The sequence below is a fragment of the Miniopterus schreibersii genome (assembly GCF_964146895.1).
Source record: "Miniopterus schreibersii genome assembly, chromosome: 10".
In the NCBI taxonomy this organism is placed as follows: Eukaryota; Metazoa; Chordata; class Mammalia; order Chiroptera; family Miniopteridae; genus Miniopterus; species Miniopterus schreibersii.
The window spans coordinates 54,040,776-54,066,291 of NC_138110.1; the positions used below are offsets into that span (position 1 = coordinate 54,040,776).

A 25,516-nucleotide genomic window follows, 5' to 3' on the forward strand; every position below is an offset into this window, starting at 1 on the left:
GGTATGTACCTCCAAAGTCCCATGATGCTGTTCTTTTTTATTTGTTTTGCAGTATGTGAAAATTAAGTTCTGTGTGTTCTCTTTACTCTCGTGAACAGGATGCGATCTGTTCAGAAGTCATGTTTATTGAGCAACAGGGACAACTGCATTCTTCACGTTGTGTGTCAGGTTAGGCTTTTAAGAATGCCTTTTGCACTGATGTCCGGCTTAAAAAAATTCCTGCTCCTATGTCACATTCTTTAGTCCAGGGGTGGGGGTTGGGGTAAGGGAGAATATAATATATTCCAGTGTTTTCCACTTTCCCCCAATATCTGTCTAGTTTCCTGGGACTCACACTCTCTCTGGATCAGTGAAATAAAACCTTAGGAACCTGTAAACCCATGTGGCTCAGCCTCTGAATGGCATCGTGTTCTAGGAGTAGAGAGATCATTAAAAGGACATTTAGTTATTTGCTCACATCTGTTAAAGACCATTTATTAATGGGAATCCAAATATTTCTCAACTTTTTCTTCTCCTGCCCTTGCCCTACTTGCAAAGTCTTTGTAACACAGATCAGCTTAGTTTTTGGCCTAAATTCTTTCCTTTTGTCTCCTGCCTCTCTATTTCTATCTCTTTTTCTGTGTTCTCTTGATCCTGTTTCACAAAATCTCTAAAAAAGGACTCTTTGGAGTGGGGAAGGGGAGGTGGCAGCAGAGGAGAAGCTAAGCAGCTAAAGGTAGCTCCCTGTTGGTCAAGAGAAGGGGGGAAGTTGGCAAAATATCAGCCCCTTTTTCCCAGCAGAGTAGAAAGATTATGGGGTTAGAAAGGGCATGTGGGGTGGGGCTCAGTAGCTATTTGGTTCTGCAAATTAGAAGAAGATGCAGCCCCTTGTGGCCAAGCGCATGGTGTGTGGGGGGGAGACACTTCAGACCCCTGACTCCTTTGCAGGAAACACCCTGAAGAGTTACAGGGAGGGCGAGAGCCTATGGTGAAAGGCCGGGGACGCCATCAGTAAGCATGGTCTAAAACCAAAGGCTAAGACATTTACTGAACTGACTTATGAATGACCTGCCTAGGCTCAGGGCTAAGTGGGAGTTAATAAAACAAGCAAACGAGCAGTGTCTCCATGGAGACTCTTGTGGAGCTTACAACTCTATAGGGCCGATGGTCAGAAAACATAATACTATATATACACACACATGTAGTATTATGTATATGTATATATAAACACATTTATATATAAGTATATTTTTAAAATATATGTTTAAAACTGTGCTGAAGGGGAGCTTATCCTGACATATTATGATGTGCATAGTTTAAGAATGCACAGGGGCACCTGTCCTAGGCTTACAGCATGGACCTGTGGGGTAAAGATACAGACCACCCCCTAATTTTGAAACTCTTAGCCCAGCCAGGTCTGAATTGCAGACAGAGCAGGCTTATGGCTGGTAACCTACAGCCTGATTTTTGTTTTTCCTTCAAATATGCTGGAGGTTAGTGAAGCCAAGGGCTTGGCACTCCTGTGGTCTTAGAGCCCAGATCCACTCGTTCAGGTGCAGTGGCAGAAATGGGGAGCCCAGTGAAGACCTACATCCCCTCTCCAACTCTTTGCTAATTAGAGAAGCCTCTTCTTACAGCTCGACCTTTCTCCGTTGGTGCCATGTTCAGTGGAGGTGCTGTTCTGCCTTTTGACCTTTCCACCTGGCTATTTTGGGACCCCAGTAGTGTTTGTGCTGGGATAGGCTAGAAGAGTGTGTTGGTAACCTCAGGATTGTCAAGAGCACCAAAGTGCCTGATTTGTTGTAGGAGCTTAAAGCTTTCAGAGCTCTGCATGTCATCGTCTGAGATGGGATAGATACAGCAATAGGTCCAGTACAAGACTGGGTGCAGATCAGTCAACAGTTGGTCATTTCTTCATCTTATTAAAAGCTCTCTGACCCCTTTTGAATCTGTTTGCCCTGTATGGCTGCCACGAAAGTATCCAGTTGAACATGTCCTCCTGGTGCAGTGGAGGTCCCCTGGCTGCCTTCACCCACCTCCGATGGGATTACCAGGTTCCGACGTGCTTTCCTTCCCGTTGGTAGGGTAGACCTCTCCATCTCCGCATAGGCCTGGCTGACATTGCCTTCCCACCCTCGGCGCCTGAAAGGACAGTATTGTTCTGACCCCTGTCCCATGGCACTTATCAGCAGGAAAGATCTAGCAATATCTTCAAATACTCAGATTTGCACCTGTGGGAAGGAACTTGGGTAAATTAATCAAGCAGAGCGAGACTCATCAAAACCAAGCGAGGAGTGGAGGTTAGCCTGAGTCTGGCATGCAGAGAACCCACTCACCCACCATGTGGAACGGCACGGCCCAGGCTCTTCAAGCTCAGACACTACACCCGCCCATGGGGACATTCTCTTTGGCATGCCAACCTGGAGGACATGCCTACGGCACCCCCACCTTGGATGCTTTAACCCCTTCCGGGCCTCCGTTTGCCACAGGAAGTTTCCCTTTGCTACATTACACCAAGGAAGAGCCTTAGAGCAACTGCCTGGCTTTCACTGCATCAGCCCTTCTGGGCGCTGCTGGGCCAAGGGGCTGGCCAAGGGGCAGGCTGGGAGTGATGTGCCCTCCAGGCTTTTTTTTTTTTTTTGGTCTTTTACTAGTGCCAAGAGGTGCATTAGGGTGGAGAGGTGTCCTGGCTGTTTCCTGATTAGCCTTTTCTTTTTTTGGTGATTGCATTTTTTTTTTTTCTTACCTAGTGTTAAGGAGGAACCCAAAGGAGGGAGAGAAGTAGCTCACAACCATGCATAATTCTGCCCCTCAGACATCTCACCCTTGCCATGTTTCATTTTCTGTTGCAGTGAGGAGGAATGAAAACCATAATCTGGGGTCTATTTCTTGTTCATGCTGAATCCGGTGCAGATGTTGCTGGTTGGGTGGCTCTGCAGGGCAGCCCTCCTTTCAGTAAGGACTTTGGGACCTGGCTCAGAGGCTACATTCCACGGATTTTGTGGGTTTTTTTTTGACTGATAACCAGTCACTTCTATTCATTTCAGGACATAATATACTTTTTAGATCCATGGATGACACTAAGTTATAACCCTGTTTAAATATTCATAGGGTATTTTATTTTTGCAAAGATAGGTTCTAAAAATTATAATGCCAGATAGACTAATAATAATATACATATCAAAATTAGATTAAAAATGTAGGTCATGGCTCTCATTCACTGTCCTGGTGTTAGAGATGCCACGAAGACACGCACCTTAGAATACCACCGAGTACCCCAACATTTGCAGACACAGGCGTTGTCAAAAAGGTCTTTCTCTGATTTTAGCAAAGAGAAACTGACCAAGTTTTATTCTTTAACTACTGACATGATTTAACTTTGGTACATGGTATTACTATTTCTCCCATGGTAGCAAGTTCTCGTTTTCTCAAGGCTTTCCCCCTGACTTTCCTGAAATAAAATATCATATTTTCAATCTTCAAATTAAAGTGCTATCCTCATAAATATATGTACCAGGTTGGTATATTAACATATATGCTTTCCATTTCAGGCTGAGCAAAGACATGCATTTAGAGCTGCATTAACATTATTAAAGCAAAAGACAGTCCAACTGAATATCAAGAGAAATTGTGACCTTCTATGCAGTGTTTGATATAGAAAACATTGATTTTGACATATCTTTTTTTTTAAATCCCTACCGGAGGATATGTTTTTTTAAATTGATTTTTTAGAGAGAGTGGAAGTGGGGAGAGAGAGAGAAACATCGATGTGAGAGAGACATATCGATTGGTTGCTTCCCGCTTGTATACCGACAAGAGCTGGGGATGGACCCTGCAACTGAGGTACGTGCCCCTGGCCGGAATCGAACCCGGCACCCTTCAGTCCGCGAGCCGATGCTCTAACCACTGAGCCAAACCGACCAGGGCTCTTTAATTTTTTTTAAATTGAATTTATTGGGATGGCATTGGTTCACAAAACCATACAGGCTTCAAGTGTACAACTCAATAAAACATTATTTGCACAATGTTCTCCAAGAACATTCAAATAATAAGCCAAAAGGAAACGGCTGTTAAAGATTGTTCTCCAAACATCACAGCCAGGGAGGCCACGCTTGCCCACGATCTCTCCGATGGAAAACCACATCCATACCCCAGTGGCCACTAAACCTTTTAGCAGAGCCCCCTCACCAGTTTGAGCTGTAGGGATCTCCACAGGGGTGGGAGGAACCAGCTTAACCTTGGCTTAGTGCCAAAACGTGGCCAACCGAGGCTGAATGTCACCCCCGTAAGGATCCACCGAAGGGTCCACGGATGTTCGTTTACTGCTTGTAAGCACCACGGCCGTGCATGGCATCCCCACTCTTCCTGCTGCTGCTGTTACTATTACGAGGTGTCTCCATCTCCTCCTGAGAGTGGGAGGTTGGGGATGACTGGGGCGGGGGGCTGGTGTCATTCTCGGAACAGAAGTTTACTGTTCATTGTTTAAATAATGTACTGATTCTGAAATCGGTGCTCTGACTTTTGCAACATCTCTCCATATTGCAGGGAAGCATTGGCATCTGCTGAAAAGGGGCAGCGTAAGAAAACGAGAGCGTCCGGGGGAACTCCCCCTTTCTCGGGTGAACTCTTCCATGGAAGATTGTAGGGAGCAGTGCAGGGACGGTGTGGTCAGGCCTGGCTCTACCAGTGTGCAAGCCCGTCTTATAAAATACCCTGTTCTTCATTCTTTTCCAGATTCTACCCAATCATCAGCTACTTTCTTTTCACCTTCAAAGAACACATAAATAGTGACTAAGTACACAGTTTTCAGTTGTTTAAATCCATTTCTACAGATCTCCTCCCAAATGCCTTTCATTTTAAAAATCAATTACCTTATCCAGAATGCCTCCCTAATCTATTTCATTAAATTACCATCTTTCTGTGGCTTTCCTTTCAGCAACATAATTTGCTTTTAATAATTAATATAAAAGAATTTGAAATGTAATCTCTGAGCTCACTTAAAAGGTCTCTAATCAATTACCAGAATCTGTGGGTCTGCGACAGAGGTCCCCTCAAAGGTTTCAGCACCCCTTTTACCTAGCTGAGTCCCAACAGAAGCCCCATTTATCACACATTCCCGTGTAGTTGGCCAGCCCTCCGAAGACAAAGAATGGGTTTCAAATGAACAGTGATTCACACAATTGCTTTAAGGCTCTTTCAGAGGGAAAATAATGCCAACATTTATCACATAGAAATTAAAATGGAAATTTTGCTCAGGCCCAGTGCAGAGTGAGGCATGGTGGATAGCTACGTAGCACTGGTCCATTCTGGCTACTGAGGATTCTCTAATCTTAGCCTTATTTTCTGAGTTAGAGAGTCTGTTACATACGGTGGGAGGGGAAACTTACTAACAAGGATTTCTCTTCTATAGTCAGCGATACATGAGGTCAGAGTTGCAGGTGTAAGTTTGGCCGTTCATCCACCCATTCAGTGTGGGAGGTAGAAAGAGGGCAGAATTTGGCCTCGGGTAGATCTGAATTAAAATCCCAAATCGAAGTTAATTTCTGATTTTGAGCAAGGTACTTCTCTTTCAGCCTTTATTTATAATTCCCTTCCATGTAAAATTAGGGTAATACTTAGCTTATAAATATGTTGCTCTTTCTAATATTTGGGACCTGCTAATACACTGTGTTGCTCATGACTTTCAGATTTTTATTTCTAGAAGCCGATTGGTGTTGAGCCCAGCTAGTTTGCATATTTACGTTGGTGGTTATTTATTGTTCATTGCTTCTCATTATCATCCTCTGGGAGGGCAGGTGTCTTTGTTTCTTACACTGGTATCGAATGGGGCCCTGCACATAGTAGGCCCTCGGTAACTGTTGGTTGAATAGGCGAATGCATGAATTTTTGTCTCTGTTACCCACACGTTGTCAGCGTTTCTTGGAGTTGGTCCGTGAGGTTTTCCTTCCAGGTGATTTATCTTCTGAATGATGCTTTGTGTGAGTGCTCATTAAGTCCAGTCTCAGCACAGCCTGACTGATGAGTGCACTGGGGCCCAAATGCGTGGCCAGGGAAGCCAGCCTGGGATTAATCCCTGGCCTTGGTTACTCCTCGGGAGAGGCAAAGCCTGTGTGGAGATGTTGCCAGATTGTTGTGTGTGCAGAATCTAATTTATAGTTGTCCAGGGTCTCCTGAGAAGAAGGTGCATTTATATCATTACTAAACAGTAATTGATTACAAAGCCTGGTTGTGAAATTTACAATTATTGAATTACTCTGTGTTAGCTCATAAATTTCATTGCTTAATAAAATTATATGGGTTTCAGGTGTACAGTTCTGCAATACATCGTCTATATTGTATTGTGTGTTCACCACCCCAAGTCAAGTGTCCTTCCATCACCATTTATCTCCCCTTCACCCTTTTCTACCTTGCCCAGCCCCTTTCCCTCTGGTAATCACCATGCTGTTTGTTGTCTGTGTTTATGAGTTTTGGGTTTTTTTTTCTTAAACCCTTCCACTTTTTCACCCAGCTCCCTCAACCTCCATCCCCTCTGACAGCTGTCGGTTTGTTCTCTGTATCTAAGAGTCTCTATTTTGTTTGCTAGTTTATTTTGTTCACTAGATTCCACATATAAGTGAAATCATATGCTACTTGTCTTTCACTGTCTGGCTTATTTCACTTAGCATAATACTCTCTAGGTCCATCCATGCTGTTGCAAAAGTTAAGAGTTCCTTCTTTGTTATGACTGAGTAATATTCCATTGTGTAGATGAACCACAACTTTTTTATCCACTCAGCTACTGATGGGCACTTGGGCTGCTTCCAAATCTTGGCTCTTGTAAATAATGCTGCAGTGAACATAGGGGTGCGTATCTTCTTTCGAATTAGTGTTTCTGATTTCTTCGGATATATTCTCAGAAGTGGAATCACTGGGTCATATGACAGTTCCGTTTTTAATTTTTTGAGTTAACTCCATATGCTTTCCACAGTGGCTGCACCAGTCTGCATTCCCACCAACAGTGCACAAGGGTTCCTGTTTCTCCACGTCTTCGCTAACACTTGTTGTTTGTTGATTTATCGATGACAGACATTCTGGCAGGTGTGAAGTGATACTCATTGTGGTTTTAATTGCATTTCTCTGATGATCAGTGGCATTGAGCATCTTTTCATTATGTCCACTGGCCATCTGTATGTCCTCTTTAGAGAAGTGTCTGTTCAGGTCCTTTGCCCATTGTTTAATTGAATTGTTTTTCTTGGTGTTGAGTTTCATAAGTTCCTCATAAACTTTGGATATCAACCCTTATCAGATGTATCATTGGCTAATATGAGCAGGGTGGAGCCACCAGGAGTTGGGAGGATATGGATAATGGACCTCCCCTCAGGCTTGGGGGAAGGTGGGGGGGTGGCCCCCACCCCAGAGCCACACATCCGGTTCTGTCCTGGATTCTGCCCAGACTTGGGCAGGGTGAGCCAGCCAGGAATTGGGAGCATGGGGCCACAGTGAGCCCCAGGTGTGGGGCTTGCAGATCTGTGAGGGGTAGGTGCCGGTCAGGCTCATGAAAGGTGAGGGGAATGGCTCACCCCAAGTCACACCACTCAGTCACTGACACCCCCTGAGTCTGCCCAGACCTCTACACCCCGGCCCAGGCAGCTGACTCTTCTGCAGGGCGGGGTGACATGGAGTCCAGAAAGGTGGGGCTGTTGCTTCCCTCCCCCCCAGCTCATACCTTAAGGAGGATAGTCCTCCACCCAAGAAAGATAGTGTCTGCAGCATGGGAGTGTGATCAGCACAGGGATCCTGGGTCTATCTCTCTAATATCTCCCCAGAACCACAAACCCCAGCCTCTCCTCACATGACTAGTCTGTTCCCCCCTCCCTCCCCCAGAGCCCAGGGTGAGTGGCTGTGAATGACATTTTGTGTATTGGTCCTCTAAGACAGTGCCTGTGTCTAGCAGACTCGGGTCTCTCCCTGGTAGACAGAATCCCCACTAATTTTCACAGCCAGATGTTGTGTGGGTGCCTCTTCTGGCTCTGGTGCTCTGGCTGGGGAGCCCAGCCTGGGGTTGAGACCCGATGCTTCTCAGGGGGAACCCCCCACAGCTGAGATCCCTCAGGAATCTCAGCCATCACTCGTGGGAGTGGGGCCAGCCCTTTTCGCATCTCCACCCTTCTTACCAGTCTCGATGTGGCTTCTTCTGTAAATCCTTGGTTATAAGATGTCTCTTCAGCTGGTCTTCAGTTGGTTATTCAGGCTGATTGCTCTATATTTTAGTTGCAATTCCAGTTTGGTCCTGGGAGGGTGTGAGTGTAACATTTACCTACTCAGCTGCCATCTTGGACCCCCAGCTCATAAAGTTCAAATCTTTATTTCTAAAAGCAAATTGATATTCAGTCCAATAAATATTTTATTTAGATGTAATAATGGTGTTAGAGCAAAATTAAATTCTCATTTGGAAAATAAAGAATGACCTGGATGGGATTGGGAGGAGTGACTTGGCAGAGATGCACAGCAGGACTGTCGATGGGATTCAGTTACTTACTTAGAAGAGACTTTTCACACCTGGTTTCTTCTATTGCATTTCCTCTTTAAAAGTTCTCTAATTTGTAGGAAATCAAAGTACTTTATATATTGTGGGACTTTATATTTCATAAAGCATCTTTGGACTAGGTAATATTTATGCCTCGCAAAAGTCTTTTGAAGCAATTACAATGTACATTTCCCCCCCTATTTTACAGATTGAAAAACTGAGGTACAGAGAACTAAAGTGACTCACTTAGGATATACTATGAGAGAGGGAGTCCAAACCGGGTCAAGTGGTCTTTCAGCTGGCTCATAGTGCCTGTTAGCATCTATGTACTAGTAGGACTAAGTTCAGCTGCATAAAAAAGAAGCCTCTAAGTAACTGTGGTTTAACCAACATGAAAGTTGATTTCCACCTCTTGTAAAACTGTCATAGAGGAGGCAATCCAGCTAATCTAGTGGTACTAAAAAATTGAAAGGGTCCTAGGATCCTTCCAGTTTACTCCTCTATCATTCACGTGGTTTGTGGCCCCAGACCTCATGGTCCAAGGTGGCTGCTTGAGTTCCAGCCATTGCATGTGGAGTAGCTGGATGGAGATAGAGAAGAGCATATCTCTTCTCTTTTAAGATTCTCTGGGAGGTGGGTCTCAGCCATGGCTGTTGTAAACCCTTGGGACTCTGTGTCTGGGTCAAACAATACTGGGGCACTGCTGGGCCATTTTTTAGCTTTTTGATAGTCACCCAGGAGATGTTAAATGTTTCTAAGAAATCAGCAACTTGCTTTGTGAACTTCTCCAGGCTACAACAGATCACAAATATTCAAGCTGAAATCAAGCAGAAAAACCTTGAAATTGAACTTCTAAGACTAGAAAACGATACTGCAGATACTGTTCATTTTCCTTTTTGGCTCAAAAGTGTCCTACTCTGTAAAGCATGAACAATCATTTGGAAGCGGTGCTGAAAGAGAAGAGGTCCCTCAGGCAAAGGCTGCTGAAACCCATGTGCCAGGAAACCTGCCCGTTGAAGCTGCTTATCACAGATACCTGGTACATTTGCTGGAGTTGGCAGTGACTTTCATTGAGAGATTAGAAACCTATCTTGAAACAATTAGAAATATTCTTCATTTAGATGCAAATCTGAAGAAAATGAGCAAGGGTTTAGCCAAGGTGGATATTTTGTGACAGAGACAGAACTGGCAGAGAATATACTCACGTGGCAAGAACAACAAAAGCTAAAATATTAGCTGAAGAAACTTATCTTACTAAACATGATGTTATAACGCCTCCTTTCCCTTTTACAGTACTTCTAAAATTCATGTCCAAACTATTAATGCCAAATAATTCAACTGATTCAATTATAAATCATTAAAAAATGAATCATTTTTGCTTAATTATGCGTAGTCACGTGAAGTCCATTTCTAGTCAATGGTAACGTGGGTATTTATAGGCTTTGGGGCTGGCAATATTGAAAGAGCCCTCTCTATATTGAAATACTAAGATTCCAAGTTCATTAAGACCAAACTAAATTTTTCTTTGTTTTTCACATATAGGGTGTCCCCCAAAAAATGTGCACACGCTTTAACAGCTGATAGCTCAATTTTGAAAATGAAATGTATTTTAATAAACACTGCCTTTATAATTATTCAACGTGTGTATACGTTTTTTTGGGGCACCCTATATTTTCACTCCACTTTAGATAACACTAATGAAGATTAAAAAAAAAAATAAAAAGACTCCCTGGAAGGTCTACCTCAGCTTGTATCTCGTGGCTCAGAGTTTCATCATGGGGTATGTCACAGTGCAAAGGAGGCTGAAAAATAGTCTTTAATCTGGGCAAATAGTGCTCGGCAAAAACGGGAGTGCTGTTACCCAATGAGAGAGGGAAGATTAAGTTTGAGGGGACAAGAGACAGTTGTCCACAGCATGCACTCATCAGGGGCACGGGCACATTTGCCTGAATGCCACCCGTGAGGACTGTCTCCAGCTTCCAGCACCATCGTGGGTGCGGGGGTGGGGGGCTGACTGCAGAACGGGGGCATTGCTGGTTTATGCTGATTAGAAGGAGGCGGGGGATCCGTGAAGTCATCCGCTTCCTTCACATTGTGGCCGGCATTTCTAAACAGCGCTTTTCACCCTTCCCTTGGCCTCCGTCAAGTCTGGAGGGTCAGGTCATGGCTCCCTTCACTTCAGCCTGGGCAGCCCGAGAGGCGTGGGGTGTGGAGAGCAGGCGGGAGCAGCAGTCACCCCGTAACCGTGTGCCAGGCACTGGGCCAGGGCCCTTGGATACTGAGAAATGAAAGGCATGACTGCCGTCCTGTAGATCAGCGGTTCTCAAAGTGTGAGCCCACTGGCATCGCCTGGGAACCTGTGAGAAGTGCAGAGTCTACCCCAGGCCTCCTAAATCAGGAGCTCTGAGGGTGGGATGCAGCAGTCTGTTTTAATAAGTCCTCCAGGGCATTCTGAGATGTGCTAGAGTTTGATAAATACTGGAATCTTATAATGATGAGAAATAGCTTGGTGATCAAGAGCAGAGGTTTCAGAGCCCCCGGACTGGGTTTGAATTGTGGTTCAGTCACTCAGTAGCTGTGCAGTGTTGGGCAAGTTATTCAGCCTCTCTGAGCTTCAGTTTTCTCATCTGTAAAAGGGAGTGTTCTCTGTCCTGAGAATAAGGGTAAGATTTGTGTGAGGCGATGAAGTGCTCGGCACCTAGTGCGTGCTTGGTACACGACAGCTCTCATTATGTTCCAGCTTCTCGATGGGTGGCAGTATTATTGTGAATTCAGAAAGTTCCAGGAAATTCATATTTAAATACCAGAATAAAAACTGAAATTGAAGGATAAATGTAAATTATTTTTTCTAAATGCCCACCATTGTTTCTTTCCCCTGCCACTCCTTCCTTTTCAGTACGGGTAAAGCATGAATCGCTTCTAAAAAATAAAGCAATGTGGTTAAGAGTCTTGAAGAGGCCTTTTACCAGAGAGGATATTGACACTAAGCATGTGCAAAGGTGACAAATCTCCTTGGTCATCCAGAAATGCAAATAAGACTACAATGAAATTTCACTACACATGCACCAGATTCATTAAATGATAGACATGCTGTCGAATGCTGGTGACGATGTCAAGCGACTGGAACTCCCATATGCTGCTCCTGGGAGTGTACATTTGGCAGGTCCAATAAAGCTAAATATGTGCATAATTCATGAGGCACCATTTCACTTTTCGATCTACACCTGACTGAAATGGGTAAACATATTTACTCATAGACATGCACACGAATGGTCTCAGCATCATTATTCATAAGAACCAAGGAAGACTAGAAACAACCCTAATGCCCGTAGCAGGGTGGATAAATTGCGATATATTTATGCACAGGAATACCATCCCGTGAAAGTAATGAACTACTTCATTGCAGCAAAGTGAACAAATCTTAGTCAGCTTTGAGCAAGAGAAGCCAGACACAGATGATGAAAGAGTGTATGATCTCATTAATAAGTATTTCCCAAACAGGTAGAAACTAATCTGTGGGGCTAGAAGTCAAGACAGTAGTTACCTTGAGTGGGCGAGGGGATGCTGACTGGGAAGGGCCCTGAAGGGTGCTTCTGGGAGGTTGGTAGTGTTTTATTTCTTGATCTGGATGGCGATTATCTAAGTGTATTTGTGAAAATTTCTTAAGCAGTCTGTCCATGATTTTACACTTCTCTGGATGTATGCTTACATCAGTACATTTATGTACAATATCTGTGCAAAATGTACACAGTAAAACAAAAAGCACTAGAATTGTACACCTGAAACCTATATAATTTTATTAACCAATGTCACCCAAATAAATTCAATTAAAAAAAATAATAAAGCCTGGCCGGGAGTGGCTCAATGGTTGAGCATCGACCTAGGATCCAGGCAATCAGGGTTCGATTCCTGGTCAGGGCACATGCCCAGGTTGTGGGCTGCAGCTGATCAATGACTCTCTCATCATTGGTGTTTCTATCTCTCTTTCCCTCTCCCTTCCTCTCTCTGAAATCAAAGATATATTTAAAAATAATAATAATAATAATAAAGTTGAAAATCCATTCTACAAAAAACCACACAAAAGTCCCAAAACCCCAAACAACAGGAATAACAAAAGTCCCCGAAAAAGCATGATTAAGGGAGGCAATAGAACTGGCATTGGCTAGAAGAATGTCAGTCGTTCTCACATATCCCATTTCTGTTTAGCTAAGGAAGACAGGGGTTATCAACACACACACACACACACACACACACACATACACACACACACACACACACACACACACACACACACACACACACACACCATGTACTCACACAGTGTCTGCCTCCAGTATAGAAGTAGATAATCAGTTTCCAAGGAGAGTTCTTAAAAATCTAGATCTGAAAGTGGCAGGTGAGACAGACATCCCCAGTGTTATGCCCTGCAGTTACGGCAGGAACCCCTGAGATATTTAATGTGTTCGCGATGTTGGTTATTTTCTTTTTAGATCTTTATGACTCTGTGGCAGGTGTTGACCATGTGGTGACCATTCCTAGTTTAAGATTGAGGATGCTAAGCCAAAGAGAGCTTTAGTGGCTCGTCGTTGGTCACTCATCTTCTAAGTGGCCTTGCTAGGGACTCAAGCCTGGTCTGGCACCTGATTTCTGGACATTGCAGTGAGGTACCTGGAGGAAACTCAGACTCATGCATTGCTTACCTCAGGCAATGTGAAAAACCATACAGATCACATCAGTCACTTTGCAAATGGTGCTGGGATATTATGTGTAATATTAGCAGTAAGGGTTGATTTTGAATTTTTATTTTTATTTTGTTTTAACCAATAACTCTAGAAAGGATGAATGTTGAAACAAGAAGGTTTATTTTTACTCAGCAGGCTTTTAAACAGGACCGGATTCATGTACGTCTGTACATGATTCATGCTTGGGGGGCAGTTCCAAACATTCAAAGGACTGCTGCGCCAGGCTTTTAAAGATGAGGGATATAAACCCAGGTTTATGCCGCAGCTTATTGTTAAGGATTGTGCATAGGAGTCTCCCTTGAGTTCGGGGGATGGAATGGTTGCTTTTAAAATTTTCATTTATGTACAACTTACCCATAAGAAAAGACATAAAACTGAACAATAGAAGAGAGGCTAGAAAATAATTAGGGATAAAGTGCTTTTAAAAAACATATTCATCTGATTGTAAAAGTCAAATATATATATTGAATAAAGTTTGGCCAAACCAAAAAAGTTCAAAGAGTAAAATAAAATTATCTGCTATCCCCAAACCAGGGAGAGCCAACTGATCATAAACAAGTACTCAAGAGTGTTTCTTTCCAGAGCATTTATGTGTATAATGTACGTGCTAAAACAATAGAGATTTAGACAGTATGTTGCTTTCTGGTTATTTTTTAACTTATTGTTATTGTGAACATTTTTCCAATATTATTGCATATTCTCATTAACATTACTTGCAATGGCTAAATCATAATTTGTTCAAACTTCCCTTTAATATTGGACACTTAGATTGTTTCTAATTTTACAGTACTGTAACAAGGGCTTTAATGAACATCTTACTCATAAATTTGAGTTCCACTGATGATTTTCTTAGAATAAAAGTGGCATTTCCTGATTATTCGCTATAACCATTTTAGGCTCAGAATGCGTAATGGCAACATTTACGATGCTGGAGAAATCACTGGACCGGGGTTAACACAGGCCTTGGCTGGAATCCTGCCTTTACCACGCGCTAGCTGTGTGATCTCGGGTGGGTCCAAAGCTCAGTGAGCCTCAGCATCTCCGTTTGTAAAATGGGAATATAGTTTTCCATCTTATCAACCTATGAAAAGGACTCAGTGAGTACGCTGGGTGTTTAGGAGGCTTTGCTTAAATCAGACTCTGCCGAAGAAATTTTATACATTTTCTTTGTCTTCTTGAAGATCTTGATCAATTATCTAGAATTTTAACCAAATATATTCTCGTGTTTTTATTTTATTTTATTAAAATTTTTTTATTGAATTTAGAGAAAGGAAGGGGGGGAGAGAGAGAAAAAGATCGATTGGTACGTGCCCCCACTGGGGATCAAAGCCACAACCTAGGTATGTGCCCTGACTGGGAACCAGACCTGCCACCTTTCGGTGCATGGGACGGATGCTCCAACCAACTGAGCCACACCAGCCAGGGCTATTCTAATCTTTTTAAATCAACAAAGTATGATGCATGGGCCAAAGTCATCTCTCTCCCAGTTTTTGTGAATAAAGTTTTATTGGAATGCAGTCCTGCTCATTCATGTATGTATCGTCTGTGGCAGCTTTCACGCTACAGCGGCAGAACTAAAAATATTTATTATCTGGCCCTTTATAGAAAAACTTTGCTGAATTCTTACCAACCACAAAATATTTATTTCTGAAGTCATGATAGATAAGTGCTTTGTACTTCTAAAATCAAAGTTTTTCTGAGATAGAGGATGGACCTGAGCTTGTAGGGCTGTCCTCTCCATTGAATATAAATACTACAGGGAACTCCACTGAATGTAAATGCTGCAGAAGGAACAAGGAGATTTGGGCCTCCTACTTTGATCTACACACACATTTCTTTAGATTTCCCAGGAAAAAAGCCAGGGTGACCTCAAGTGAGATTGGGGTGATTTTTGTCTATGTTGTCTGCGTTTCAGAGCAGAACCTGGCACTGCACAACTTGAAGCTTTGTTGAGAATGTTTTGGAAGCATTTGTCGTAAGAGTGTAGGACAGGCTCTTTGCTCCTGACACTAAAATGACCTCTTTTCCTGAAACTGATTCTGCGTAAGAATGCCTTCTACCAGGCTCACAGAATGTCCGAGAGGTTCTGTTCCTTTGGTGTGTGGATGGGGGTTGACCTTGGCAATGTGGCTCAGTTCACGAGGCTGGTCCTTTGCTGTTTTCCCACCTACTATTCATAGTTCTTGTGACTGTGTCATATTGCTTCCAAATACTTCAGAAATGAAGTTTGGGACAGGAAAGCATGATTGGAGCAAAGCTTCAGACACTGTATTTTCCATCTGGACTTGGTTTTGTCAGGGAGCAGCGAAGTGTGGTGAGCTTCGGTGTTAGGCCTTGGTTTGTATACCTCATTACTCCTCTCCCGTGGTGTGACCTTGGGCTAATTAATAACCAGGACCAGCAGAGTGTTAGCTACTGCAATGGAGTAACACAGGTACTGACTCCTGCTGGTGGGGGTTTGGGGTAAAACATTCCCATGAATACACATGACTGCAGAAGTATGTGAAAACGGCCCCCTCTTTTCCGTGTAAGAGTCCTAACTAGAGTGGATTGTTGCCCCCAATTCTTCATCCCACCTTCTGTGCACAGGACTTCGTATTTCCTCCCAGTAGAGAGGTGTAGCTTCCTTACGTACCTGGTGAAGTTGGCATTGTCCATATGACTTCCTTAAGCCCATCAAGTATACAGTTGGGGATATCTGTGCCCAAACCCCAAGAAGCACCACATGTTTCTGTTTGCCCCTTTTGTGTTCTGTCATTGCCATGAGATGAACATGGGCGTCTGGTCCACTGGTCCAAGGTGGATGACAATCATGTGGAGGACACCTGGACCCCACTGGAGGCCCAGGCTAAGTCCAGCTGAGCTACACCATGGTCAGTTGTCCTGCAGACAACCTACAGACATGTGAACACAGAGTATGTTTTTGTTTTAAGCCACTGAATTTAGTGCCACCATTTTTGTGGCAAGAGCTATCTGATATAGCCCATGTTTCAACCCACATGGAATCCACAATTGGTGGCTGTTCAACAGTGGCATGTACTAGCCCCATGCCGCCTGTTGCAAACATAGACCCAAACAAAAATATATTTTCTCTCATTAGGAGCCCACAGACTTGTGGTAGAAAAAGAAAGAGATAATTATGGTAAAGCAGGCAAGCAGTGGTGATGGCAGTAAGCCCAATGCATTACCAGAACACAGGGGGGGCTGGACCTGTGGCAAGGGTTCATCAGGTAGGGCTTCCTGGAGGAGATCACTTGTGAGTAAGAAGCACAAGTAGGCATTGGCTGAGTAAATAAGGTGGTGGGTGAACATTGTCATTATTTATTATCACACAGGTAAGTCCGGTAAATAATTGTTAGGCTTTGATGTAGTTCTGTTATGTCATTAATTTCATGGTATCAATATTAACAACATTTAATGAATCCCCCACCATCTCTTTTTGTTCTGGTTTGTAATCATCAGTGATTGGCCCAGTGGGGTATCTGGAAGTCACTGGTTCTGTGTGGAAGTCGAGACTCGTGGTTCTAGAGGGCTGATGTGTGGTTGATGAGCTTCGATAGTGCTGAGTCAGCTGCCGAGTGTTATTAAATGGAAAGTTATTCTTTGTACGTTTGTTTGTCCAGTTCAGTAGATTCTTTAGTGGAGCTGATGAAAACAAAGTCATGAGTTCGGCCCCCTGCAAGGATCAGGTAGATTCACTGTCTGGAACTCATTACCCAGAGGTAAGCTTTCCGGATAGTACCTAGAGTTGGTGCGGACAGAAAGCTGATTACGTGATTTCTTCGAGGACAAGCCCATGAGGATGACAGCTGCAGTTTGCTGAGTTTGCAGTGTTAGGGGGTTTTCAGATGACTTTATTAGATTCCTATTTTGTAGAGAACAAAAGGAAGCTCAGAAATTGTTACTTGCCCAAGGCTATTTGTCTGCCTATAATGAAGCCATCCTCTGGCCTGTCTGGACCCAGAGGCTGTGCTGTTTGGAAGCCACTTGAGGGCAGGGTTTCTCATCTTTGGCTTAAATTGGCAATTGAATTGACATTTGGGGCCAGACAGTCCTTTGTTGTGGGGACTATCCTGTCTTTGTAGGATGTTCAGCCGCATCCCTGACCCCTACCCATTAGATGCCATAGGAACTCTTCCCTTCCCCAGTCCTGACAGCAAAAAATGTCTCCAGACATTGCCAAGAGTCCCCTTGGGGACAGTCACCCCTGAGTGAGAACCACACTCTCTGCTCTATGGTATCATTGATGGGGTAACCAGGGGAAACCAGGATCTGCAACTGGGGGCCGTGGACAGAGCGGAGAACCCCCATTTAGCATTCCTTGATGGGGCTTTGGATTTAAGTGCCTGTGTTCTCTGACCTTGACAAACTGGACATACCCGTGGGAAGACTCTGGCCTCCAGCTTACGGGCTACAGCAGGTTTCACCCACCTGCTTGTACCTTCTGTGTCCTGGGCACCTTCTCAACTCCTGCTTGACCTCCTAGGGCAGGGATATTGGAATTAGGTGTCTCCTCCCAAGAAGTGTCCGACTGTCCTCTCAGGGCACTGGCTCCAGGGGGTGAGTATTGGGGAGAGGAGATATGAGCGAGAGGTAACGCAGAGGGGAGAGGACTCTCACCAGGAAAGCTTTGCACACATCTGCATGCAACGATGGTGCACGTGACACATGCAGAATAGCGCCCGGCATGTGGGTAATGCTTAATAAATGTGGGTATGATTACTGTTATTATTAATACTGTTTATAACTGTAAGTCCTTTTTTTGTAAAATAAATAAATAACTAGTTTCCAGAACACATTCCCCCAGGCTTTCCGCTCCATTAATATTCAACTTACTTATTTAAATGTAATTTTTTTCAAGGTCCTATGTTTAATTTTTTAAAAACCTATAGAATTATTAGCATTTTAATGCATAATGACATTTAATAAATAATAACACTAGTGAGGGCTCAAATGTAAGCCATTTAATTTAACACCCTACCTATGTTTTCTCAAAAAAGACACAGAACAAAACTGTCTGCAAGAAATTGTACACTGTGACCAAATGTTCTCTGTAATTTGAGCTTCTGGCTTTTCTTTAAAAAAAACCCGCACATGCTATCAGTGGGGCAATGACCTTGCAGTGCACCCAACTCTGTGTATTTTATAGGCAGAAGTGCCTAGTAGAGTTAACTTTATTTAGAAATAACAGAACATGTACTAGTACCAGTAGTTGTTCTAAGCATTTAGAAATATTAGTTTATTTAATCCTATGAAGTAGGTACTCTTTTTGTTCCCATTTTCTTAGATGAGTAAACTGAGGCACAGAGAGATTTAGTAATCTCTAAATTACTAAAATCTCTAAATCTCCAAAGGCACACAGCTAGTACCTACAGAGCTGGGGTTCAAACCCAGGCAGTTTGGCTCTAGAATCTGCCTTCTTAACAATTACCTTCTTAACAATATTGCCTCTTCATAGGAGGAGAGGTGGGGGTGATTTATGAAATGGTTTCCCTTCCCCTTGGATATTAGGGAAAAGCTAATGAACCTATTGCTTCCTGCCTCAGCTGTTTCTCAAGATATTTCTTGACAGCAATACTGACTGCAAAAAAGGTTTACCTCGCATTAGATCTCAGAGAAGTAGAGAGCAGCACTCTGATGATGATCTCATCCCGTATATTTTACAGGGAAGAAAAAAAAATGCCTTTCTGTAAACACATTTTATTTAATGTGGAGTTTGTGTGTGTGTGTGTATTTGTTTTATCCATAGTTTGGCGTGTATAGCCTTTACATTATTATGTACATGTAAATTTCTAATGTATATAGAAATACAGATCATAAAGGGCATAACTGCAAAATTTCATTTGATATTTTTACGTTTTATTGTAGTGGTTCCAGTAACAATTCTACACTGAAATGAAATGTGATTCAATGTGTGCTGTTTCTCAAACAAGAGGTTCAGGAACACTCTACGCTGCATCAGTTATGAAATTTATGTTCCTATAGGTGTCATGGCAGGCTTCCTCCCTGCCATGTCCAACTCTACCAGAGCTCCAAGCCTTCAGTCTTCCCACTGGAAGCTTGAAGCCCACCCTTGAGTTTTGTCTCTTCTTTGAGAAGGACATCAGTAGCATAGAGTTCCCCTTCCCCATAGAGCTTATCCTTTGAGCTTCTTTCAAGGACAGATTGGCCATGGAGCTGACCCAGGATCCTATTTCTGGGCTTTCCAATGGTGACAGTTTTAAACCCTGTCACACAGAGGTGGGAAATGCATGGAGCACTTAATAAAAATGTTATCAAATTAAAAACCAAGTAGATCCACTGTGAGCTCTGCTATAAATAACTTATGAAAAGTGAAAAGATGTTTCTGTTAGCAAATTTAAAATAATCATCAGAATCCTTCAACAGATTGCTGGTAATTAAATTGAGAATTAAACAGCTTTGTCTGACTGTAGAGTTAATTAATAACTCATTACTTTTTTAATAAGCCAAATTCATTTGGAAACAGAAGAGAAACCACAAAGTTTATCATGGATGAGATGTTAGATTGGGATTATTTCTTCTTCTCTTGATGAGAGACTGAGCTTAATGAAAGCAGGAGACCCATTTGTATCATGAACGAGTTGCATCCAGAAACCTGACCATCCAAGGCAGAGAAAGCGGCAACCGTCCTTATTTTGAAAGTCTCCTTGGGCCACGTGGTGTTGATAAAGGTTGTGTCTGAATCTCCCTTTCCAGCTTTTGAATTTCAATTCGCTTATGAAATAGTCCTTTTTGAAGCTGTACAGATTCATCGAAACTCGTGGCTCTTCCTTCTATTTGCTATTGATTTTTCTTTCATTCCAGACGTACTAGGATCTTACCTAGAAAGAAATTCTCCGTTTTCCCACCTGCCTGCCTTTCTTCTCACTGCTGCCCTCCCCCTCCCGCCTCCCGCCCAGCCTCAGATTTCATTATTTCTTCATCTAGTTTTCTGACCCTTAGGTGACCTTATGTTATAGCATGGAACAGAGTGGAGTAGAGAGAAATGAACAGTTTCTGATTTTTAAGGCAAGTGCATTCTCATTCCATATGGAAATTTTCTGCTCCCCTGTTTGCAGGCACCAAGGAGCCCCATTTCCACATTGCAGTCTCCCATCCACAGTTCTTGGCAGTACTTGGTCCTGGGTAGATTGAGTTTGTCTTTTCGGATGTGTATGTATGTATGTGTTTGTTGAAGTGCAGCTTACAAGTGTTTCCACCATTTTGCCTTCTAGCCAATCAAATAAAAGTCACTCACCCTAAGATTTGAAAGAGTTGTTAGCTGTCATCTGGTCATATGCTCCTAGAATGCTCTGGTCCTCTGTTACCAGTGTGTCTCGTGCTGCTAAATCAATAGATATAATTTGGATCCCTTTTTTTCCACCTTCATCTACATATGAGGACATGTTTCCAATCATATAGATTGGAGACTTCCCAGCCAGAGTGGGAGGGAGATCAGAAGAGAATGTCATTTTCAGGGAAATGTTAAATGTCCTGCCTGGTGATGAGCTGATGTCCCCCTTGGCATGCAAACGAGTTTTCATTTTTTAAACAGATGCTGTGGCTCACTGCTAAGCATGAAAGTCTGGAAACTAGGAGCTCATTTCAAGAGCTGTTTGCCCACTCCAGGAGTAATTAGCATGACCTCAAAAGGTGATTAATCCTCAGAGTAATCCATTCTACAAATCTTTCTCGAGATCAGTTTGTTCCCATACTTTCCAAATGAGGACAGGGGCTCCCCAGCTCTCTGCTTTTGAGGTTTTCTCACTAGATTATTTTTTCTTCTTTAAACAGTGCTGTTCTTTAAAGCAGATCACAGAGCCCAGATCTCTAGCAAAGAACTGAAGAAGTCCCATTGTGGGCCCACTCTCGTGGAGGGGTCAGAGTAGCGTGAACAGGCACTCACTGCTCTGCACCCAGACTGCACCCCTTACCCTGGAACCGCCCGTCCACATTATAACTTGTGCTTCCCTACCCTTTCTAGCCTCCCCTTTCTTCTCTCACAGCCATTCCCCACAACTGAGACATGGCAGGTTCCAGAAATACTCGATGGATTCGTCGTTGGATAAATACGTGTTTCTCTTGTAGTATCTGAATTTCTTCCCTCCCACCCATTGGACTTGATCTGGGTAGCTCTGCCCAGTCGATGGGGTGGAGCTTGAGTCACAGAGGCCAGTGCAGGAATGGATGCCTTTCCCGGATGCCAGGAGGTGTGGGGTCAGGAAAGAGGCCCACCTCTGAAGGCAGGGGTCTCTGACTCCCTCCGTTTGTCTTTCTCTCCCCTGCTCCCCACCCCACCCAGGGCACCCTCAGGTATCTCCACAGGTTTCCTATTTAACCTGCCTACCTCTCCTCTTGCTGCTCCAAAATCCATGTCCTGGGAGAAGCCAGAGTAATTTTTAGTAAAGATTTTAGTGAAATATGCCATATACAGGGTGGGGCAAAAGTAGATTTACAGTTATTCGTATGGAAAATAATCATTAATAAATAATAATACAAGAATAAACTCGCATACTCACAACTGTAAACCTACTTTTGCCCCACCCTGTATACAGAAAAAGACGTTTACCTTAAATATTTATAAACTAAAGACCCCCACACAAACAGCACCCTGGTGAAGAGATGGGGTATCGTTAGCCCTCTGTATGCTCCAGCCTGCCCCTTCCTAGTCACTGTTCCCCCTAAATGTGAGCACTATCCCAACACCAGGGCAGTTTTTAGAATCATCAACCAGATTTTGTCACCCTTTAACTTCTGAGAGCATGCCAAGTTTCTTTTCAGCCTCAGGCTCTTTGCACATGATGAGTTCTCTTCCTGGAATACTGTTTCTCCAAATCCTTTCCCCCTTTCAGGCCTTAGCTTAAATGCCACCACCTCTGTGAGGTTTTCCTCAGCCACCTAACCTAAACTGGCCCTTCTCATATAATCCCCCTCTGTCACATCTCCTGTTCCTATATTGACTTACCATTGTCTATAATATCTTGTTTTTTTAATTGTTTGTTTGTGTGTGTATTTGCTTTTTACTTGTCTTTTCTACTTGAACTTCTGCTCAAGTGAAGATAGGGGCCATGTCTGACTCATTCATTGCCCTGTCTTCTGCCCCTGGTACAGTAGGTGCTAAATAAATATTGGATGAAAACCATGAACATGAAGTAGGCTGAGTATGAATGTCCAGTCTTGAGGGACCGAGGCAGGGAGTGAAGTCATGTCCCGCAGTGAAGGGCTCGGAGGTGAAGGCAGGCCTGCTGCCTGGTCCTGGCGGGCCGCTGTGGCTCCTGAGCCCTGGGCATGTTCGAGACCTTCATATCTGGCGCGTTTTGAACGGCACACATTACTGCTTTCCAGCCCAGTAATCAGCATGAGGGCTGCGCCCCAAACCCATTTTGTTGTGTGGCCACAGTCCACTGTTTCATTCTCTTCTCTACAATGAGGCCTGGTCCCTTGCCCACACTGTCCTGATATTTTCATTCACATGACCACAGTCCTTGCATAGTGAGACTTGCTTCCTACCCATTGCTTTATTGTGTATTGGAGAGTAAGGAAAACACAGAGAAAGGGAAGGAAAAATGAAAGAAATCAGGGAAACTCAGCAAGCGCCCGACCTCCTTAGCCAACTTCTCAGGTATGGCCATCCAATTACTGGGGGGTAGTGGGGGCTGGTCCTGGAATTTAAGCGACTTTATCTTAGATCGGCGCCAGAGGCGGTGCATTTGGCTAATGCATTTTTTATTACTCTAAAATAGAGACTTAAAGTGGATAAGGTTATTTGCATTTTTTAAAAAGCTTTTTAGATTTCAGATCTTAAAAATTCTGCTTGATTGTCCCACCGCATGGCTCAGAGCAGTGATTTTAGCACCCTTAGAATGGTGGGTCTAGCAAGACGTTTATTTTGTTTTTCGCATTGTTGGCTTCAAGTGCATTTCCCCTCCTCTCTCTCCGCAATGCTGTGGCATTTGTAGTGCTGCTTTTTGAAGAGCTCCTCATAAGCAGATAAGGGCAACTCCTGTAGAAGACCCTTGAGGGGACAGGCTCTTTATCTGTCTCAAGCCCCCACCCCAACGCTGTCTCCCAAGTCATGTTTTGCTTTTCTTTTCTTATGTAACCCCCCCCCCCCGAAATTTACTGACTTAATAGCAGTGTATTATTATCCCTCATGGTGCTGTGGCTTGTGTGGGCTCAACGGGGCGGTTCCTTCTTCAGGCCTGCTGTGAGGCTGTGGTCGGATGGTGCTGGCATTGGAGTCACGCGAAGGCTCAGCTGGGCTGGGCATCTGAGATGGCTCCCTCATGCTATGGGCGGTTGATGCTGGGCACCAGCTTTGAACTCAGCTGCGGCTGTCAACCAGAGCGTCCACAAGTGGCTTCTCACAGTGTGGCGACTGAGAAACTAGTGTCCCCAGAGGCAGGAAACACCAGATGCTGGGAAAGTGAAGAGCTACGCCTGGAGCCAGCACAACACTCTTTCTGCCCTATGCTATTGGTCCAAGAAGTCAGAGGGCCACCCTAGAGTCAAGGGGTGGAGATACAAACTCTACCTCTTGGTGGGGGAGCGTCAAGATCACTTCCCAGAAGAACAGGTGGCCTGGGAGAGATGGTTGCAGCCACCTCTGAAAAATACAGTCTCCATACTTTCTCTCCCACCTCAGTTTTCCCTGCCTGTAGCTATTCCAAAAGGCAGTGGGCTTTGGGAATGAGACCCTATATGGAGCAAGTGGCCAACGTTAATTCACTGCTGAACTCTGAGTGTTTAAGGTACCAGATAAACAGTATAAAAGATGTCAGGTTAACGTGCCATTTGTTTTCACACTTTGCACACACTTTACACACATACACTTAACACACACACACACACACACAAAACTGTGGTAAGAGCTGTAAATTGTTTTTCTGGAGTCCTGTAACCACCTGAAGATCCTTCCTTTGCTTCTGGCATTTAGATAACCCTCAAAAGCAAACCTGTTTAAATTTCTGCTGGCGTCGTGCAACTGCGATATTGATCCTTTGAGTTGAGAACAAAGTGCCTGTTCATGCCGCTGACTCCATGTACCTGCGGAGGCATTAGCCAGCGAGCCTGAACTTGATGCTAAATGACTGTTGTTTTTTATTTTTCCTTGTTATATAATTTGTTCCAACTTAAAAAAAAAAGCCTAATGGAAGAGGGTGTCTTGTCTTTTATTTTGCTCTTTTAACCAGAGGACGTGAAATTCTCCAAGTTGTGCTGCCATGTTCGTTTTCGGGAGAGATTCGTCAAGTGAATTGGTAAATGCTTGTCTTTCTTCTTTTCGGGCTGCTTTTTCTTTCGGCAAACTTTTCTAAAGGTGATAAATGGCTGAGAAGATGAAATGTCCACCCTCTGCAGGCTCGCTGTCTCCCACACACCCCTCGCTGCATATCAGTCTGAGACTATTTCCCCCCTCGCTTGACTCTGCTGGAAGATTTTGAGTTCATTTCACTTGAAAAAATTTTAAAGCAGTCTACATCCCTTTTTCCCCTTAAGTGGAAACAGAAAAACTAAAATAAAAAATTTTTAAATATATATTTTTATTTAATTTTAATTTTCACTTTCCTCACACACGTACATTCCTAAGCTGAAGAAATCTGGGTGGAGGAATGTTAACCTGTTACCTTATTTTTGATGCTTTATTGAACTTTTGGAGTCAGAAGCATGGGGCTAGAAGGGGTCTTGGGAGAACCAGTGTAAACCTCAATGTTACTGATGAGGCCCAGAGACAGTAGGTAACATGCTCAGGGCAGCCCAACAGTTCAGTGGCTGGTTGTTGTCTCTTGTCTGGCCTGGGGCAGCCTTGGCTTATCCATCTGTCTGGAGCAGCCCCTCCAGTGACCTGTCTTCCCTCCCTGGGCCCATTGCATCCTTGCGATTGAAGGGCCTCAGTACGTCCAGTGCCCTGTACATTGGAAACTAGCACCTGGTGTGTCGAAGAATGAATTAGTTTGAGACTCAACCTTCTCAACCACCCAAGCATGCACCACTTTCTATCAGGGTCAAAGGACAAGGGAACAGCTGTCATTGAAATCTGCCATGAGCCATTGTTATGTGCTGTCTTATTTAATGTTTATTTTCACTGCCTTCAGGAAGGTAGACCAGAGCAGGGAGGAAAAGACCACGAGGAGCATCAGACTGGGATAGGCAGCCAAATATGTGAGATCCACCCCTCTTCCCAACTTGCTGTGTGTCCTTCATAAAATTGCTTTCCCTCTCTGATCCATACTTCCTTCATCTATGGCAAATAGAATACATTCCTGACCTACTGACCACACTGGGTGTCAGG

At 43.7% G+C, this 25,516-nt stretch overlaps 1 protein-coding gene and 1 pseudogene across 8 annotated transcripts in view; both read left to right on the forward strand.

Moving 5' to 3' along the window:
• The window catches only part of PTPRT (protein tyrosine phosphatase receptor type T), a gene marked incomplete at its 5' end in the record, with an annotated part of 804,541 nt that overhangs the window by 49,260 nt on the left and 729,765 nt on the right, over positions 1-25,516 (forward strand). The gene's annotated exons all lie outside the window — the stretch shown is intronic.
• LOC308562297 (HAUS augmin-like complex subunit 2 pseudogene) lies at positions 9,132-9,818 on the forward strand (annotated as a pseudogene). The gene has a single exon. The product of its transcript is annotated as an HAUS augmin-like complex subunit 2 pseudogene (transcript).